Below are 14,091 nucleotides of genomic sequence, written 5' to 3'. Positions count from 1 at the left end.
GTAAAAATTAGTAATTAAATTCAGAGAGCAAACAAAACAATGTTAAAAAAACACAGTAATTAAAGGTGTAGTTTTTATTTCACCTATATTTTACCTTAATATATAAGGATAATACAAATTACATTAAAATATAATATAGTATAACTAAAAAAACAATCTGGAACTAAAAAAATAAATAAAACTATATGTAAAAAACAGTAAGTTACATATTTAGCAGCAGTTTTCTGAAATTTTTTATGGCTGTGTAGGTGGACCCTTTCATTAACAAGGTGCATTTTTCATTCATTTCTGCAATCTGTAAATAAAAAAAAAAGGAATTATTATATTGGGCATGTCTTTTTGGCTTACTGGGTAAATGTATCTTAAACCAGACCACTTTGAACTGTGGAATTGTTGCACATTTTATATGCCTGGATTAAATATGTTTGATTTTTAAATAATGTTTTTCGTTAAATTTATTGGTATTATATGTATTTGTGGTGATCCCAGTAAAAATGAAAGCATTATTCACTGCATGTTATTTACTTGCTTTGTTTTACTAAATAGCTTATCATATACTATCCCTTAACGACTTTTTGCTTGTTCTCGGTTGTACAGGTCAGAAAATCCAAGGCGTGGGTAGTCTCTGCTTCCTTGCTTGAAGACAGTCAGTCAAAGCTTAGTCCTGCCTCCTTCCACTGTGCATGCCCAGTTTTTGACTCAGTCTTAATGCAAAGAGGACATGAGAAGAGAATGCTCAAGGAAAAGAATATTAATTATACTTTGGATTCTTTGATTTCGAAAAGAAAGGGAAGTAAAATCAATGAACTGTAAATAAAGTGCAAAGGGGGCAGAAGTTCACAAAGGACAGAGTCCGGGATTTTGGGCAAGCCAGCAGAGTGCTAAACAGCTCAGAAAAAAAGCCACAGTGCCCATAGATCGAGCGGGAAGTCCAGCAATCAGCCAGCCGAGAGGGAGGACCAGAATAGCAAGCAATTGGCCATCCCGAAGCCACTGGGCGAAGGGGAAACAGGACTGCCAATCTGCTGACAGGCTGTTTAGGAAAAACCGCGACAGTCCCAAAGAAGTGCAAGAACTGAGAAGAAGGCAGAGAGGAATGGAAATTCCCGCGCTCCAACAGGCAGAACAATGGGAACAAAGCATGAGGAAAAAAGTGTGACAACTAGAGGGCGCCAATGAGCAGTTTTTTCAAGCAGTTCTTTGTATGGAAGAAAATGTGTGTGTAACAGAGAGGCAGGGAAGCCCCAGGAATTCGATGAAGACCAGGAGAGGATGATCGGAAAGAGTCAGCCTTTTTAGATGAAGAGGTAAATGAAGCAAACCCTGTCTTTTCCATCAGCATGCTGCTAGGGAAGGCCAGGGTAGCAAAAGGCCTGGGAAATGTTACAGCGACAGAGGAGTCTGATCTAGAACTATCAGATCCAAGATAGGTTCTTTGCAAGAGCCAAGGTAGAAGGAATGGTACCTTCACCTGAATTATTCAGGGAAGTAATGGAAGGACAGTTGGACCGACCAGTCATTTTCCCCACACGTGGAACTGACGGATTTAATTCCAGTTCCCACAATAGACAGTCCAGTGGCAGGTTCCATGTCTGTACCATTTTGGCCAATGAGGCAGAAGATGGTCTCAAAGGGGAAGACAAGAAGGCGGAACAGACCCTCCGAAAGGTCCACTAGGCAGCTGCATGGTCAGTAAAGGCAACCTCTGCAGCCTCATTCTTTAGCAGGGGAGTCTGATATGGTTTGCGCAAATGCAAGAAAAGGCACTACTTGATTATCTTCAATTGCAACAAGACTTAAATAATAGCTGCAATGGAGCTGATAACTGACGCCACTCTCAGTGGGATCAAGTACGCCACAGAGGCTATAGCAGCTTCAGTGGTGGTAAGGCGTCTGGTTTGGCTCCGTCACTGGCAGGCGGATTTGAAGTATAAGTGGAAACTAGCTTCTGCCTCAGTGAAAGGGGACAAACTATTTGGGAAAGCCACCGAACCACTACTGATTGAGATCAAGGACAAGAGAAAGATCTTGCCTAGGCGGTTTGGTCAAGTAGGTAGGCGGTCGTCGTCATACATGAGGTGGCAGTCCTTTCCAGCCACTGGGAGCGCACCCATCGGCGGAAGACTGGGCCTATTCGCCGACCAATGGGAGACAATAACATCGGACAAGTGGGTCTGGGGCACAATAAAAAGGGGCATAGTTCTGGAATTCCTCTCCACGCCTCCAAACTTATTTGGAAGGTGCCCAATGCCAAGAGACAGAGCCAAAAAGGTCATTATGGAGACAGTGGTGCAACACCACCTGGACATTCGGGCAGTACAAGTGGTACCAAAGAATGAACAGGGACAAGGGTTCTACTCAATCCCAGTTGTTGTGCAAAAGATGGTGCGTGTGTGTGTGTGGAGACCAATTCTAGATCTCAAGTTACTGAACTTGAGATCTGAACTCAAGTTACTGAATAGTTTACAGAAGATTCAAATTGCAATCCCTACAGTCAATCCTAGGCAGCATCCGAGAGGGAGATGTCCTAACATCAGTAGACCTCACAGACGCATACTTATACATTCCTATTACCAAGACACATCAAAGGTTCCTGTGGTTTTGTTACACAGGAAGACACTATCAATGCAGAGCTCTACCATTTGGCCTATCATCAGCACCAAGGATGTTCACCAAGTACTAGCGGCGGTAGCAGTGCATCTCTGAACAAGACCCATACGCGTATAGCAAGGAAATATGATCACCAGCAGCAACCACAGAAAAGCGTACAGCTTTTGGTGGAATGAAGTTTTGAATTTCTGAAGTGCTGAGGATGCCAGAGCATTGATGATAATCACTTGCAGTGCAACTTTAATGGTATTAAGTGTTATTAAAATGTGCACTAATTGCAAAATCTATGTTTTGACTATAGGCTCTGAATTTATATATTACTGTATAATGATTCTCTAACATCTGAAAAATACAGAAATCTAGCTCTTATTTCTTAATTCATTTCCAATACAAATATGAGCTCACTAGAGCACTGAGATGATCACTGCAATTCCTGCAGTTGTTTCAAATCTTGATTTAAAGAGGGATACTATTTGATGTGCCATAATGCTGAAAGTAATTCAGGTACTTCTGTAAATGAACAGTTTCACACAGTGAAAAAGAATGCAGTAAACATTGCACTCAATGAGGCAGATATATTGAATTGTAATGTGCAACTGAATATACATAAAATATGAAGTTTAGGAAACATTTCTGTATACAGCAATTAGAACAGAAATTAGAGTAAGGAACAAACAGTTCATTCTGTGAATATGATAAGATTATGGCTGAATTTTCTGAAACTGAGGCAGGTCCTGAGGAACAGGAATTACCTGCCCCCAGCCCGAGCAGAGAGCAAACCACAAAGGAACCCAGAGAGGCTGGGAGACCTTCAGAAAGGCCTCTCAGCAGGTGTCCAAGGCAGACGAGAGAGAGACAGGCATTAAGGAGACAGAGGGCCATTGAGAAATGCTTCTCAAGGGCGGAAAAGGAGGCGGAGAAGAATGGAAATTCCCATACTCCCAACAGGCAAGCCAATGAAAGCAAAGTATCAGGAAAGGAGCGCAACACTAGAGGGTGTTGAAGATCAGCCTTTTCAGCCTGCTCTTTGTGTGGATGAAGGATTGAGTGAATCAGAAAGACAGTGCTCTCAGGCATGCAATGAAGAGCCCTCCCCCAAGAGAAGGAGGTTTTCAACAGAGTCTAGCTATTCCTCCACAGCAGTGGTCGCCAACCAATGGGCCTGGGACCACTGGTGGTCTGTGAGAAAATTTTGGTGGTCCGTAGAGAATTGTCACCTCCAAAGCACCCCCCAAGCAATTAATCCAGGCTGCATGGGAACACAAGTCTGCGCCGCCCAGATGGCCCACGGGAACACAAGGATGCGTCACTTGCACCGCGAACAACACGAGATAGTGAAGGGAGGGGGGGAAAGGGTGGAGGGGGAAACTTACCCCGCTCCCCACGCATGCCACGCCTGGCTACTGGGCTGCTTCTTTCCACTTCTTTCTTCTACTTTTGGCTGCACACAAGGAAAGCAGCAAAAGTCTTTCTCTCCCCCAAACTCCACCAGAAATGAGTCTTTGGGACCCTGCAAGGCATCCTGCTCCAAGAGGCTGTACTGGCAAAAAACTCATTTCTGGTGGAATTTGAGGGAGAGAAAGAAAGACTTCTGCTGTTTTCCTTGCATGAAGCCAAAAGTCTCTCTCTCTCCACCTGAGAACAGAGACAATATCCTGCGATCCCAAATAAAGAATGATCGATCGGTAGGAAAACGGGGTGGGGAATTTTCCTGCAGACTTTTTGGGGGATTTTCCCAGGGTCTCTTGTCCGCGGGATTTAAAATTATGAGTTTGGTGGTCCCTCAGGCCCAAAAGGTTGGCGACCCCTGCTCCACAGCATCGGGAGTCAGGGAGCAGTCTTTTAAAGAGGAAATGAGGGCTATGATGAAAGAAATGATGGCAGAATTCAGAGACAGTCAGGTAACAGACCCAGCCTGATACATAATGAGAGGAGACAGGATGCTCACCATCATTCACTCGACCAGGAGGAGTAAGGGAGGAACTAGGCTTCCAGGGAGACAGTTCCAGTAGATCATACACTCACAGTGAGGCCTCTGTATCAAGAGAGGAAGAATATAGGGAGTCAGCTTTTTCAGATGAGGCTAATGAAGCAGAAACTCCAATGTTTACAGGTCTATTTCATCACCAGCTGTTTAAGATGCTGCTGGGGAAGGCTAAGATAGCAACAGGTCTGGAGAGAATCACAGGGACAGAAAGGTCTGAGTTAGAACCATCTGATCCCCAAGATAGATTTTTTGCTAGAACCAAGGTTGAAAGTGAATCCATACTTTCACCTGAATTGTTCAGGGAAGTGGTGGAAGGACAGTTGGACAAACCAGTTATTTTCCCAATGCCAGAGGGGAATGAGAGGAAATTTTATAATGCGGAACTAGCGGACCTAATTCCAGTTCCCAGAATAGTCAGCCCTGTGACAGCCTCCACGTCTGCTACAGTACTGATTAACGAAGCTGAGGATGATCTAAAAGGGGAGGATAAGAAAACAGAACAGACCCTAAAAAAAGTACACCAGGCTGTGGCATGGGTGGTAAAGGCAACGTCCACAGCATCATCTGCTGATATGGATTGAGCAGATGCAGGAAAGGGTGCCACCTGGCGATCTTCGTTTGCAACAGGACTTGAACAAAATAACTGCTGCAACAGAGATCATAGCAGACGCCACACTTAATGAGGTCAAGTATGCAACTAAGGCCATCGCAGCTTCAGTGACTGCAAGCCGACTTGTTTGGCTCTGCCACTGGCAGGCAGATCTGAAATATAAGTGGAAACTGGCATCAGCCCCAGTTAAAGGGGACAAACTTCAGGGATGCCATTGAGCTATTACTGATAAAAACCAAGGACAAGAGGAAGGTCTTACCCAGGAAATTTGGTCAGGCAGATAGGCAATCTCCATATACATGACAACAGCCCTTTCCTGTCTCGGGGGCGGTGGTGGCTTCAGCCACTCCCCGTATCCACAGAGATAGTACACAGACCCCTACTAGACATCCAGAAAGGTCAGGATTTAGAGAGAGAGGTGGACAAAGGTCCCAGGGAAGGTGCCCTTTCCGGAGTTTGATCAGCAAGGCCTTCCGGCATACAAAGTGACAGCCAGAACAACGCGGCCATCGGCGGGAGACTCACCGACCAATGGGAGACAACAACAAGGGATAAGTGGGTCCTAGACACATTAAGAAAAGGCCTAGTTCTGGAATTCATCTCCATACCCCCCCGAGTTCATTCAGAAGATGCCCGACGCCAAGGGACAGAACCAAAAGGGTAATTATGGAAACAGCAGTTCAACATCTGCTGGACATTCGGGCGGTACAAGTACTGAGAAAGAACAGGGACAAGGGTTCTATTCAAACCTGTTTGTTGTGCAGAAGGCATGGGGGGGGGTGTTGGAGACCAATTTTGGATCTCAAATTACTAAACAGGCACATAGTATACAGGAGATTCAAGATGCAATCCCTGCAAACTACACTAGGAAGCATCAGGGAGGGGGATGTCTGACATCAGTAGACCTCACATGCTTACCTACACATACCTGTTGCCAGGAGGCATAGGAAGTCCCTGCGGTTTTGTTACTCAGGGAGACAGTATCAGTACAGAGCTCTACCATTCGGCCTGTACTCACTCACTACCATTCAGGCAGGGTACTCACTCCCTAGCGCTCATGCAAGAAGCAGAGTAATTGGGCCGCTGGGCAGAGAGACACTTATCGATCAGGGCAGAACACATATTGGGAGTGGAAAACATTCAGGCAGATTGGCTCAGCAGAACAACGTTTGGCCACTCAGAGTGGCGCCTATACCTGGACCTGTTCAAGGAACTGTCGCACAGATTTGGGAGAACAGTCCTGGACCTGTTTGCGACGCCAGCAAATGCACAACTCCTGAGATTCTATTCAAGATTCCCAACACAGGGAGCGGAAGGAACCAATGCGCTCCAAGGAGCATGGCCAAGGGGTTTGTGCATTTCCTCCACTCCCGTTGATACCAAGGGTAATCAAGAAAGTGATAGAAGAGGGGGCAGAGGTCTTAATGGTAGCACCTCATTGGCCCAGGAGGTCTTGGTAGATCTGTTGGTAGCCAGGCCATGGAGAATTCCCCCAGACAAAGTAGAACTGAGTCAGGGAGCCATATGACACCCAGAGCCACAATGGCTTCAACTAACCGTATGGCACTTGAGAGGACCACGCTAAAGTGTTTAGAGTGTTCAGACAAAGTAATACAGAAACTCCAGGCATCCAGGAGACCACCAACCAACAGAATTTATGATGCTACTTGGAGAGCACTTGAAACCCGATGTTCCAAGAAACAAATAGATCCAACCACAGTGTTAATTACTCAAGTGCTGGAATTCCTCCAGGAAATTTAACCCCTAACACCTTAAGGAGGCGAGTAGCGGCGATACCTTCAGAGTTGGGTTGCGGGACCTCGGAGTCCCTCTCATGACACCCCCTAATCCGCACGTTCATCAGGGGAGCAACCAATCTAAAGCCACCAGTGATACACAGGTACCCTACTTGGGACTTGACAAGGGTGCTAAGGGCACTCATGACTGAGCCCTTTGAACCGCTGAGGTCAGTAGGACTACCCTCACTCACCCTTAAGGTGGCCTTCCTAATAGCCATTACATCAGCCAGAGGAATATCAGAATTGGCAGCATTTTCCGTGAGGGAGGACCTCTGTATAATCCACCCGAACAGGGTAGTATTAAGATTAGATCTGACCTTTATCCTAAAGATCAATTCTACATTCCATAGAGCAGGGGTCGCCAACCTTTTGGACCTCAGGGACCACCAAACTCATAATTTTAGAACCCAGGGACCAGTAACTGGTTCTGTGAGTGTGGCCTAATTTGTGGGTGTGGCTTGGTGGTCATGTGACTGGCTGGGCATGGCTTACATGTAAATATTATAAATATATAAATATTGAATTTTTTATAAAAAAAGAGCAACTTTTACCCAAAATCAGGCAAAGTAGGCAGGCAGATTGAGTTGCTCACAAAGTTACAAATTCACTTAGAGATCTATCTATCTGCAATCGGCTACCTGAGTTTGTCACATAAAATTTGCTAGAAAGCAAACTCACAAAATTAACTCACAACACACCATGCATTTAAATATTGAATTTTTCATTTAAAAAAGAGCAACTTTTACCCAAAATCAGGCAAAGCAGGCAGATTGAGTTGCTCACAGAATCATTCAGTGATTTATCTATCTGCCATCGGCTAGCTCAGTCTCTCAAATTTGCTTACCGTCAGTCTGCACTTAATTTGCTTGCAAGCAAACCTTCTAAGGGATGTTTGGCTGTGCTGAGCTAAAAAGCAAGAAATCCAACCATTTCCTGCTTCCTAGCTAATCTAAATCTCCCGGCACAGCAGAACAGATGATGGTCGGAAAAAGGAAAAATAGCAACTTAGCAGACAAGTTTGCTGGGTAAGGAGTGAGTGGGGGGGATGGTTCCTGCGGGCCATATGGGCTGAGCAGCCTTGTGTTTCTGCACAGCCTGGATTAATTGCTTTGGGGGGTGCTCTGGGGGTGGTTTCTCTGCGGCCCACCCAAATTTTCTCACAGCCCACCAGTGGGCCGCGGCCCATCAGTTGGCGACTGCTGCCATAGAGCACAAGAGTTAGTACTACCAGACTTCTGCCCGGAACCGGTCCATAGCCTAGAAAGGAAGTGGCACTCCTTGGATGTTAGGAGATCTATACGCATTTATATTAAGAGAACAAGGCCCATTAGAAAAACGGAGGCATTGTTCGTTTCATTTAGACCGAGTTTGTTGGGACAAAAGGTTTCACCATCAACCATAGGCAGATGGCTCAGGAGATGTGTCACAAAGCTTATGAAAGCCAATCATTGCTATAACGGCACATTCAACCAGGAGTGAAGCCACATAGTGGCATGGAACACACAGGCCTCGATTGAAGAGACCTGTAGGGTAGCAACGTGGTCATTGCCATCTCCATTCATCAGAAATTATAAACTGGATACATTTGCATCAGCGGAAGCATCCCTTGGAAGAAGGGTGCTACAAAGAGTTCACACGGAGATGGGGGCTCAGGACAAGGAGTTGGCCCACCCTCAGGACAATTAGCTTGGGTATGTCCCACGCTTTGGATTCTCTGACCCGTACAACTGAGAAAGAGCGTTGGGATTTCCTGAAACGCATCTTCTAGTTATACAGGAGGAGAATCCAAATCCCACCCTTAGATAGTTAGTCCTGAGCATGGAACTGTCAAGAAAGAGCACCAAGAACTCTCCAAGTCAATCATCAGCCTTCATCAAAACCTGGGTATGCGCAGTGGAAAGGGGGCTGGACTAAACTTTGATTGATTCCATCTTTAAGCAAGGAAGCAGGAGACAGCCCACGCTTTGGATTCTCTTTCCGTACAACTAGAAGATGTGTTTCAGGTAAGCCCAACGCACTTACTAATGTAATCATAAAAGATGCCTGTCATACTATTAAGAAGTGATGCTCACATTTGAAGTTACAAGAATTGTCCCCCATTTGCACTGGTTGCTGTAAGGTATTAACTTTATGACCCATCTGAACAATGTAGTAGAAGTAGAAGGCAAGTGAGATAAATACATATCTGATGGCTGACTGATCTGTATACCTTGCTAAGTTTTGTGTTTGTTTTTCTAGTTGTCTTTGAGTTATGTCAAAATACAGCCTGTGTTTTATTCAAGTACATATTTTTATGTTCTGTATGTGATATATTTGAAAGTAGTGCCACTTTTCTTGTACTGTTAAATCCGTTAAACACCACAGTTTAATGTTAGCTGTAAATGTGCTCTTGTAAACGTCTTCATGGCCTCTGTGTATAAAATATTTATTTTTTACAAAAGTAAAAATATTTCAAATTTGATATGTGTGAAATGTATCTTTTCAGTAGATAATATGGGAATCACTGTGCATACTTTTATTTCATTACAATTTTTGGTTGAAAATCCTGAGCCTGATACATTAATAATTATTAGCCAGACTCCTCAATTGGTGAAATCTTTGCAAGTGATCAGTACCATAATTTTTCCTTTCCTGGACTTTCAAAAGTCTTTATTTAATTTATATTGCCACCTATTTGCCAGTGGCGACTCGAGGCAGCTTACACAATGTAAAACCATATTTAAAACAAAAAATAAGAATAAAAAACAATAAAAACTAACAAAAAGAATCCAATAAATTAGTAAACAATAGAACAAAATTTGGGAAAACAAAAAAACAAAAACCAACTCCCACCCCCAGCCCCGACAACAGCAGATCACACTAGCCATTTGATGGCTCCACCCCTCTCTGGGCTCCCCAGGCCGCCTGTGAAAACCAGGTCTTTAGTGCCTTTCAGAAGAGTGCTAGAGGGGGACCATTCTAATCTCTGGGGGAATGATATTCCAGAGAGAGGGAGCTACCATGGAGAAGGCCCTTCTTCTGGGTCCCACCAGGTGTATCTCCCTCAGGGGTGGGACCCGCAACATTCCCTTCCTCCTCGTTCTATTGAGTCAGGTAGATGTGACTGGCAAGAGATGTTTCCTCAGATAACAGGCACTAAACATATATGAAGGGCTTTAAAGGTGACAACCTGCACCTTGAAATGCACCCGGAAACAAATCAGCAACCAATGCAGCTCCTGCAGGAGAGGTGACACATGTGCACACCGGGGTCTGCAGAAAACCATACCGGCCGCTGCATTTTGCACCAACTAGAGCTTCCGGATGCTCTTCAAGGGCAGCCCCATGTAAAGCGCGTTGAAATAATCAAGATGGGAAGTGACCAGGGCATGAGTGACTGACTTTAGTTAGTACATACACTGTACATCTGAAAAATTCAAGACTTACATAACAAATGTATTATATGCTTTTCCACAGAAGAAATCGGAAAAGCATCAGGGACAATAATTCATTTTCTCCAGTAAGAACAGTTGCATCATTCTTTCATGAAATAAATGTATATGAAGAATAAGAGGAGAAACACCTGGACTATTGAAGGAACTATTCTGTTCCACTTAATGGAACAGAACTGGGGAGCAGAAACTCAAGCCCAATATTTTTCTGTAGGATTTTTTACAATGTTAGCTTCTAAAAAATGTCAAAAGAAAAATCCAACAGTGTAGTTGGGAATAACATACCTTTTATCAACAATTTGTGTGCAGCTTTCACTGCCTTTCCCAAATCACCTTGCTGAATTATTACAGAGCTTTTGTTAGTTCAACTCAGTGCCCATTTCCTGAGTGCTAGTGACAAAGGATATCAGAAAATAATTTTTGAACTAACCATTTGTGGGACTGCCATGGAACCATTTTTATAGGAGCATTAGAATTGGAGTTAAATGAGTAATGGCTAAATTCTTGGTTGATTTGGCTTTGATAGTCAAACTTTGATCTGTGAAGCCAGTCAGTGCAGCATGTAAGTTCGGTTTGCAGGGCTTCGGCGGCAGGCAGGAATCCGCGATCGTGCGTGGTTTCTGCCTGGGCTTGCCGCTGGAGCGCCCGAGCCATCTGGCTTCGGGGCTAAGCCACCCCGTAGAGGTGGTCAAGAGAGGGGAGATTCCAGCAGGGTCGAGGAAAGACGCATCTTTCCTCCTCAGCTGGCTAAACTCCCTTTCCCAAACGCAGTAAGAGCAGCGGTCAGAAATGGCCGCCTCAAAGAAGCACTCATCCAGAAAAGAAAGTGCAGGAGGAAGTTCAGAAGTGAAAGTTTTAGCTGACCGGGACAAGAAGCAACAACTAAGGTATCCTGGAATTTAAATTTCAAAAAAGATACATCACTCCCAAAGACGATTCGGAAGCAGCGAATGAAAGTGAAAAGGGAAAGTTTTTTTTTTCACTCTCCTTCCTTACATTGACAGTGAACAGAGATGAATGAGAAATTGGAAAAATCCGCTTTGGCATCAACAGGTAATTAAACTGGAAAATTAAATGCCAAGGGGACAATAAAGATTTCTGAACACTAAAAAAATAGAATTTCTTTGCTGTAAGTGGGAAGGGAGAGGAAAAGAATAAGAGTAGGATTTGGAAGGAGGAGACTGCCTGGATTTCAAAGAATCTAAAGTTAAATCTTAACAAGATTTAACTTCTAAAAGATACATTTTAACTGGAACTTTGTAACTGAATAGTAACCCCAGGAAGAGAAAGTGAAAAAAGAAGTGTTAAAAGAAACAGCTTGTGTGTATTTGGATTGCTTTGGGACTTCTGGAAATTATATTTGAATGATTAAAAACACTCGGGTGATTGTTTAAAAAAACTTTTACAATGGCATCACTTGTGGATGAACTGAAAATGGAATTTAAAAAATATAAAGAAGAGGAACAAGAAGGGAAGGGCTCTCTTGGCTCCGTTTTTCAATTTTTAGAAATGGCGATCTGTACCTATGAGAAACTACAAGAAAAGACTGCGCAACAAGATTGGGACAAAGAAGAAGCCATCTTTAATGAACAGGTAACTTTATTTGAGGAAGAAAGGGAGTGGGGAAAGAGAATGGAGAATTTAAGATCTAAAAAAATACCCTAAAAAGGGAAAAATAAGGTGAAAAGTGGATATAATGTTAGAAAGCAACAGAAAAGGAGAACACAGAAGAGGGAAATGGAGGTGGAGAGACAAGGGGGTAAAAAGGGCAGAGAGAAGAAGCAAGGGAGGAAGGAAGAGAAGAGAAGCTACAAAGGTGTGGAGCAAGATAATGGGTAAAAATTTAATTGAAAAAGTGATTCTGCAAAGGTACATAAGATTGTATTGTTATATTTGTATTAGAAATAATGTTAGAAAAATTGGAAACATATGATTAAAAAGTGGGATAAAATACTCAGTGTAATGCAATGAAACTTTTGTGAACAAAATAAATGAAATGAAATAAATGAGAGAATTGAATTAGGAAGGAATGGGAACATTTTAATGACACAATGTTTAAAATATAAGTGAAGTGGGGGGGAAGTAATTATGGAAAGTTTATAAGTGTTCCCATAGAAGCATGATACCTATTTGAAAAGTAATGTGTAAAATGTTTAAGATTTAAATGAATATTAATATTAATGACATAATTGAACTGGTATGGATTGTTCTAATTATATATTTATATATTTTTTCTCTTTTTAAAATATAGTGTGTAGCTTTAGAATGTACTAAGCAGAATCCGAATGGAAGTTATGTATTATATTAAGTGTTATAAATTTAGGGGAACGATATAAAGGTGTCATACTCCAATCAGTGATTACAGGAGAAATTTTGTTTAATGAGAAAAGATAATAGACAGCTGAAACAGGACAGACAAAGAATATAAGTATAATGATCTGAATTGAGATGAAATAAATAAAATAAAATTAAGAAAGTTAAAAGAGGGGAGAAGCTATATAGAAAATGTAGAATGGTAATAAGATATGGAATGATATATAAAAATGAGCATGAACTTGAATTTGTGTCTGTACGAAGAGATGTAACCCGGGATCAAGCTGCTTTCAAAAAAGATGTTTTATGTTTTGTTTGTTTGTTTTTAAAAATCAATAAAATGTTATTAAAAAATAATTTTTGAATGAACCATTTGTGGGACTGGTGTGGAACCATTTTTATAGGAGCTTTAGAATTGGAGTTAAATGAGTAATGGCTAAATTCTTGGTTGATTTAGCTTTGATAGTCAAACTTTGATCTGTGAAGCCAGTCACTGCAGCATGTAAGTTCTGGTTTATTATTTAGTGTTATGTAATCTTAGCAGTTTGGGGCTTTGCCAACAGATTCATGATTCATTAAATGGTAATTAATTGAAAGGATTGGCATATTTGGGAATCAACTGTAAGCTTTTCCTTCAGGTGCTTATTATTCACTTTAATAATGAATTGGGGTAGGTTAGGCTGCTTGCTTTGGGAGGACAGTGGAGCAATGTAGAAAGATAACCATTTTTTTCCAAGTAGTTTTTTTTTCAAGCAGGAATTTGAAAATACCTTGGGGTTTTTCCATCCCAAATTATTTATCTGCTAAATGGGAAAGATATTGTATTATCGGTGCTGAAAACATAGCTGCCTCTGCAGCGCTCTACGGTGACAACCCGGCAGGTGCATTATTCATTTATCCAAGGCATCTATTGTCATTCTCCCAGGTTCTTTAAGGGGCGGGAGGTTGGGGGGGAGGTAAAAGCGACTATTTATTCAGATCCGCAGCGTTTTGAAAAGACGTCTCAGATACCGGGTCAAAAAAAAACAAACCAAGAAAAACCGGTCAATTCAACTCCACGATTGCATTTTTGACCCTCCAGCGTGAGATAGTGCCGCTTGTCCAGGTAGAAGATAGAGGGCACCGGTGTCCCAGACTCGGGGTTGTGGGCAGCCTTTTCTTAGGCGCTCGATTGGTGCTCTTTCCGAAACGTAGAGAAATGCCCTTCTGGCAAGCCCTTGGAATTCTGCGCTATGGTCCATTAAAAATTATGCTATTAGATTTAGATTCTCTTCTCCCATTTCCGTGTCCCCACTCCCTTATCTAAAGCAAGTTAAAGTTATAGCAAGTCTCAACCGCCTCA

At 42.6% G+C, this 14,091-nt stretch overlaps 1 long non-coding RNA gene across 1 annotated transcript; it reads left to right on the top strand.

The window, feature by feature from the left end:
- The first annotated feature begins 607 nt into the window (after positions 1-607).
- Positions 608-9,465, top strand: LOC148128948 (uncharacterized). The gene is made up of 2 exons (XR_015745707.1): positions 608-3,443; positions 7,077-9,465. It is a non-coding gene; the product is annotated as an uncharacterized LOC148128948 (long non-coding RNA).
- The last annotated feature ends 4,626 nt before the right edge of the window (positions 9,466-14,091 follow it).

This window comes from Notechis scutatus, chromosome Z (assembly GCF_049901735.1).
Source record: "Notechis scutatus isolate UNSWTSFEM ecotype Mainland chromosome Z, rNotScu1.2, whole genome shotgun sequence".
NCBI lineage: Eukaryota > Metazoa > Chordata > Lepidosauria > Squamata > Elapidae > Notechis > Notechis scutatus.
The sequence above is the reverse complement of the archived record's forward strand: the minus strand, read 5'-3'. Positions and strand labels throughout refer to the sequence as shown.